The following is a 6,962-nucleotide window of genomic DNA, read 5'->3' as shown; positions in this document are numbered from 1 at the left end:
TACAGTGGAAATGAACAGCAGGTTGGCTCCTTGGTTAAATTGGTTACCATGGAAACCAGTAGAGCATCACATCCCTCTCTTAGCCCCTCAGGCTAAATACTTTCATGGGGCTGAAGTCTTGTCTTTGTTAATCTATCAGCAAACAGCCATCTTGAAATGGCCAGAAATTGCAGAGGAAATAATCAGGAGAGGGAAAATAACAGAGGGGTGGTAACATCCTATATATAGCCTTGCATGCTCAGTCACTCAGTTTTGTCTGACCCTTTGAGATCCCATAGACCCATATCCCACCAGGCTCCTCTGTCCATGTATTCTCCAGGGAAGACTATTAAAGTGGTTCACCATATCCTCCTCCAAAGCCTCTTCTCAACCTAAGGATCCAAACCGTATCTCCTCTATTGGCAGGCAGATTCTTTACTACTGAGCCACCTGGGAAGCCCTACATCCTCCCTTGTAACAAAGTCCCTTGGCATTCCAAAAACTGTTCTACCACAATCTATCAGAAGTGTTAGAACAAGTGGTACTGATCTCCAGATTCATTCGATCTTCCCTGGTGACTCAGACAGTAAAGAATTCACCTGCAATGCAGGAGACCTGGGTTTGAAACTTGGGTCAGGAAGATCCCCTAAAGAAGGAAATGACCACCCATTCCAGTGTTCTTGCCTGGAGAAATCATGACAGAGGGGCCTGGTGGGCTACAGTCCATAGGGTCACAAATTGTTGAACATGACTCAGTGACTAAGCACACGCACGTGGATAAACTTATATAGTGCTTGTTGTGTGTTATAGTGTGGTAGCCACTAGCCAGATGTGACTGTTATAATTTGCTTAAAGGCATGTTTTACATGTGGCAAAAACAATTGGAATTTCAGGTTGGTTAGCATGAAGGTGACAAGTCTAATGGGCCTGTAGAAGTGAGAGGTTGGAATTGGCTCTTTCACCGTCTCTATCTTTAGGTTTCCAACTGAGATCAGTGTCTTGTTGAAGGTCTCTGACTGCACAGAGCATAGATGACGGCCATCTGCTATGCACGGTGAAGTGTCTTTCTAGAATCCTAGGAAAAAGTTCAGGGTGATGCTGTGAGAGCCAGCAGGGCCTCCACTGGAGCAGAAGTGGGTGGGTCGCTCATCTAATCACCTTCTTGCTCCTGGTTGTGTTCCTATGGAATGTGTGTGTGTGTGTGTTTTTTTTTTTTTTTATGGAACGCTTCACGAATTTGCGTGTCATCCTTGCGCAGGGGCCATGCTAATCTTCTCTGTATCGTTCCAATTTTAGTATATGTGCTGCCGAAGCGAGCACTGGAATGTGTTGTGGAGAGAATTTGGTGCAGTGATGAGGAAGGGGACACGGGCAGGAAACAATATTCAGTTGGGATCTGATGGGAGAGGCTTCCTGGAACTTTAGGGTTAAATACCCTGCTTGGAGCCTAAGGAATGTGAACATGAAATTAGGAAGAAGGAACTCTGTGTACAGTTCTGACTTACTATTTTCATATTTTCATATGATAGAGAAATCGTGTCCTGGACTTGCATTATGCTCTGTTTATAAACACCTTTTGTTGCTTTACTCTTCAAAAATTATTTTGCCCATAAGAGCTGCTCTTTTCTGCTTTTCCACTAGTACGGAAGCCTGGTCTCTGGTCAGCACCTCGGGTATTGTGCACTGAAGTCTGTTTTCTATTGCATGTTGAACTATGATGGCCATATCCTACTGGACACAAAACTCTCATTGCCACTTGACACTGGAAACCATGTACTTGTAGCACATGTGAGGTAGTGTGTGAGATGTGAACTCACTCTCTCCTCCTGAGCTTTCAGGACTTGTGACTTCCCCTCATGTTTGCCTTCACTGTTAATTCCTCATGTAGAGGTCACTCCCAGGGGTGGATGAGTCACAGCACACAGGTCCTAGTGTCCCTCTCTGGGCTCGGTCTCCTTGGGCTCAACTCAGCCTCCGCACCAGCCAAGGCTGATGTGCTTCCATGTGAGAAGTCCACATCCAGCTGCTCCTAGAGAGCCTCCATGGCTGCAGATTCTAGAGTCTGTGAAGGGGCCACGGGGCTTCTTCACACAGTTGCTTTCACAGCCCTGCTGACCTGCTCTCCTGGGATTGAGCAGTCCCAGGGCAGCAGGTCCTGGGGTCACTTCTGCTCTCATAACCCACTGCTGCATCCAGAGAGTCCTGCCCCTTCTTCCCAGTCCCAGGCCTGCCCCATCCTCTGTCCTTTCCTTACACCTTCCCAGGTTTCATCCCTCCAATTTTCCAAGTCTCAGTGCAAACCCGGAAGCTACCAGGTGTTTATGGAGGACCCTTGCCACATCATTCTGGCTAAATGAAATTGGAAGCATTTGCCTCTGTCCTGTCTAAGGGTTTGGGAAACTTAAGGTGTTGCTGTGAACATTAAGCATCTCCCAGATACCTCAGGTCACCCCAGTCAACGGGAGAATCTCTGTTGTGTGGAATTTTTGTCCTTCCCTCCCGCAGGGGTCAAAACACTCTCAGATCCATGCCAAGTCCTCCCTGGGAGGGATGGATTGGTTAACTCAATATGGGCTGATTGGAGATGTTGATCATACACCCATGGTCCTTCTTCCAATATGCCCCTGTTGGAGAACTCTAGGGTTGGTGGAGGTTCAAGGAGAAAGGGAAGGAACAGGGACAAGAGGAGAGAAATGAGGAAGGAAGAGAGAGGAAGTAGTGGGAGAAGGAGGCAAACGAGGTCATGGGCAGAGAAGGATGGAGACAGTGACCGCCTGGAGGAGGAACAGGTTGTCATGGCCTCATTTCTGCTCACATGTAGACAAGTTGAAGGTGGCAACAGGATGTTGGAGGTCAGAGACCCACTTTTTCATTGCAGAGGTGAAACTCTGAGGCCCTGGGAGGTCCTTGAGGCAAGTACACCAGGGGTCCCAAAGCCAGGCTGTGAGGAGCACCAGGGTCCCCTGGTCATATCCTAACTCTAAGTCTCCCATTTGCTTTCCCACAGCCTCTCCATATGACTGCTGCCCTCAGACACCAGACGAGTACATGGCAGATGATGAAGATTCAGAGACAGTGAGCAAGAATACTGAGGTCATTTATTTCTTCTTCCATATCTTTCAAAAATTTTATCTTTCTCTGATCCATAGACTCTTCCTTGTAACCCTTCCCCATCTCCTCTTTCCAACTTTTTGTGATTAACCTTCTGGAGGACTTGGTGTCTTGTAGGCACTTAGGGTTCTGGAAGCTTATATAAAATCTATGAAATCTGCCTGCAGCCATCTCCCCCCATTTTCTTAGCATTGCCCTGGCTCCTGACCACACGTCTACAGCCTTGAACCTGGCTTTGTCACCATGAGTGGCCTGAGCAGGAGTTGAGGCTGTAGTCAGCAGGTCTGGACCCACACAGCTGAAGGAACCCCATGAAGTCTGCACTGCCCTGAGCTACTCCATATGATTGCTTTCCTGCTCTGGGACCTGCCTGACTGATCTCTTCCTTCCAGATGTCAGACAACTCTCTAATCAGCTCTTTGGAGAATGGCAAAAATGTCATCAGTGATGATGAAAAAGACCAGGAGGAAGTGTGAACGTGGGGCCCGAGTTGAAAAGGTGAGGCAGACAAGGGCATGTGTCTCCATCATGACCCCAGCTCACTTGGTGCTTCAGAAACATGAGCAAAAACCCTGGGGTCTGCTGCTGAGTGTGACCACAAAAGTGGAGACAAGAGGGTGGTAACAATCCGCACTGATGGGTGGAGGATGCCCTTAGCACGTCTCCCCAGGGCACAGGTCCCGTCCACAGACACCCCCGAGGTTGCTGGGCTGGCTCCTCCAGCAGCTCTTATATTTGCAGGGAGGCTGGGAGCACTGTGGGGCCACTGTGTGCAGTCCAGGAGCTGCTGTTCCAGCGTGTTCTTTTTGAAGATCCCCACTGGGGGCTTCCTAATCTCCCTCTGCAGGACCCAGCTCTGCTGTCCAACCCCCCAAAGGCAGCAGGGGGAATCCCTAGTTCATCACCAGCTGCAGAGAGAGGTTCGGGTGGCCCCACCCTCCCCAGTCCTGGGCTCCCGGGAACAGAGTGAAAGAGACACGGGCGCCCAGAGCTCGTGCAGTCAGGGAGTCGCCTGGCAGCTCTGCCTCCCTGTGTGTGCTCCCTGGCCCTGAGGGTCCCAGCCAGTCTGGGGGGTGTCTGAGTCTGGGGTCCCTCAGGATCTGGAACCCTGGGGTCCTGGGTCAGCTCAGATACCTTTTCTCAACCTGAAGTTAGAGGTTGTGTAGATTCTTCTGTGTATGTGTCCAATTCCAACTTAAGAATCACCAGAAATCAACTCAGTGCCGTGTGCACTTGGCATGGTGGTGCTGGTGGTAAAGAACCCACTTGCCAATGCAGAAGACACAGGAGACTCGGGTTCAACTTCTGGGTAGGGAAGATAGACTGGAGAAGGTAATGGCAACCCACTCCAGTATTCTTGCCTGGAGAATCCCAGTGACTGAGGAGCCTGGTGGGCTATCATCCATAAGGTTACACAGACTCGAACATGACTGAAGTGACTGGGCAGCATACTTGGGATGAGTGGCAGGATTTAACTTACTCATGTTCCTTTTTTTTTTCCAATTCTGTCCTTAATAACATATCTTGTTTTATTACTGTTAAAAAGCAGTGTCTTCTCTCAAATTTTAATGTGGTAATATGCTAAACAAATAAAATGTACCTTTATATTATAACAACATAATAACAATTTAAAATCGTAAACCTCAGGAGAGTTTGGCTGGGGGTTAGAAATAATTATTCAGGAAAATAGAGACCCTATGTTTCTGTCCATTTCCAATGCTCAGGTCTCAGGAGCAGTTGTATTGAGTGTAGGATGGGTGAACAGGTTCTCCTACCCACTGTGTCATCTGATCCCTGCTCCTCCCAGGGCCTAGAGGGAAGGGGGGCCCAAGCTTTTAGTCCTGAATCCAAGTCCCCTGTTCCTGCACCTGAGTCTCACTGTCCAGGGGACCCATCAGTTGAACATTGCTGGCCAGATGCTCAGGTGTACTTGCTCCTGTGGGGCATTTCTAAACGCTTCTCACTCATGGACAACACCCTCAACAAAGAGCAGCAAACAGACCCAGTGCCCTGAAGATCTGAGCCCCAAAGCCAAGTCTAGATCCTGGGAAGTCTTCTGGGTCCTGCTCACCCTCCCCAGGGAGCCTTCCTCCGTCTGACTCTGCACCTCCCAGGGACTCCATCACCTGTGTTGTCATTGCAGGCTCTCATCTGAATCCCTGAAGACCTGGACCTGGACGTCATCCTGGACCCCAGAGGCGGTGGAGCCCACACAGCACGAGGAGCCTCATTTGGATCAGATTAGGGGAAGCCTAATCTGCTTCTTTCCTGAGGGCCCTCATTTAGTACAGCTTCAGTTGTTTTGTTGTATAGATTTAGTATTAGTTTTATCTAGTTTTATCTACAAGTTCTGTATGTATCTGTATGTTCAATGTTTATAGGTAAGGTTTTTCATTAAAGGTTTAAAATCTATTTGTTATTTTTACAAAATATTTGTTTGTAAAACACACATGTATAGAATAGCAACCTCAGCAGAGGTAGAACTTAATGAATCGTTGTGAGCCCGTCACCCTAGCCTCTGCTACTAGGGTCACTGCCCCTTTCACTCAACTCAGTCTTCTTTGAGAAAGGAACTGCAGATTTAGTTCCTTACATCTGTCCAGGGTCACCAGCTTCCTCTGCTTCCTTTAAATAGTCCCCCTGGCTTGATTTACTGAAGTGTGTCTGGACTGCTCTTTTCACTAATCTGAACAAACTGTCGACAAGATAGCTGTGCACTTTCCTGGCAGAGGTCTGACTATCTGGCCTCTCAAAGCATCAGAATCTAATTCAGGATGCACACTTGGGGTCTCCGTATCAGTGAATCCATAAAAGCTGTGTTTTGAAACAGACAGAAGAGCCACAGCGTCAGGCCCTGGCTGCGATTCAAAGACTACAGGCTAGTCATCTGCCTTGGAGCCTCGAGAGAACTCTGCTCCTCTGATGTTGCAAAGGAGGCTACAGAGACCCACAATGAGCAGAGCCTGTGGCAGATTCAGGGGTCCTATAGCATCAGTCAGGGGCCTTTCAGACTTGATGTTGATCCCATGCAGCTGCTCACTACCCATCCTTTATTTTGTATTTTTTAAATTAATTTTATTGAAAAATAGTTAACTTTATAGAGCTGTGTTAGTTTCTACTGTACAGAAAAATGAATCAGCATATATGTATGTGTGGGTATATATATATGTGTGTGTGTGTATATATGTGTGTGTGTGTCTGTATATCTGTATGTGTATATATATATATATATATATATATATATATATATATATATAAAAATGTGTGTGTATCAATGCCAAAGAATGCTCAAACTACCACACAATTGCACTCATCTCACACGCTAGTAAAGTAATGCTCAAAATTCTCCAAGCCAGGCTTCAGCAATATGTGAACCGTGAACTTCCTGATGTTCAAGCTGGTTTTAGAAAAGGCAGAGGAACCAGAGATCAAATTGCCAACATCTGCTGGATCATGTAAAAAGCAAAAGAGTTCCAGAAAAGCATCTATTTCTGCTTTATTGACCATGCCAAAGCCTTTGGCCGTGTGGATCACAATAAACTGTGGAAAATTCTGAAAGAGATGGGAATACCAGACCACCTGATCTGCCTCTTGAGAAATTTGTATGCAGGTCAGGAAGCAACAGTTAGAACTGGTCATGGAACAACAGACTGGTTCCAAATAGGAAAAGGAGTCTATCAAGGCTGTATATTGTCACCCTGTTTATTTAACTTATATGCAGAGTACATCATGAGAAATGCTGGACTGGAAGAAGCACAAGCTGGAATCAAGATTGCCAGGAGAAATATCAATAACCCCAGATATGCAGACGACACCACCCTTATGGCAGAGAGTGAAGAGGAACTAAAAAGCCTCTTGATGAAAGTGAAATT

The 6,962-nt window shown here is 47.1% G+C and overlaps 1 long non-coding RNA gene and 1 other non-coding gene across 2 annotated transcripts; one reads left to right on the top strand and one right to left on the bottom strand.

The window, feature by feature from the left end:
• Nucleotides 1-1,192: 1,192 nt before the first annotated feature.
• Nucleotides 1,193-1,299, bottom strand: LOC147357035 (U6 spliceosomal RNA). The gene has a single exon (XR_015143883.1). It is a non-coding gene; the product is annotated as a U6 spliceosomal RNA (small nuclear RNA).
• A 1,690-nt stretch (nt 1,300-2,989) lies between these two features.
• LOC147357034 (uncharacterized) lies at nt 2,990-5,359 on the top strand. The gene is made up of 3 exons (XR_015143749.1): nt 2,990-3,072; nt 3,483-3,588; nt 5,234-5,359. It is a non-coding gene; the product is annotated as an uncharacterized LOC147357034 (long non-coding RNA).
• Nucleotides 5,360-6,962: the final 1,603 nt, after the last annotated feature.

Source organism: Bos grunniens, chromosome 16 (genome assembly GCF_055505025.1).
Source record: "Bos grunniens cultivar Pamir isolate PY7600 chromosome 16, Bosgru_T2T1.0, whole genome shotgun sequence".
Taxonomy (NCBI): Eukaryota; Metazoa; Chordata; class Mammalia; order Artiodactyla; family Bovidae; genus Bos; species Bos grunniens.
Note: the sequence above shows the minus strand (reverse complement) of the source record. Positions and strands in the feature narration are given on the sequence as shown.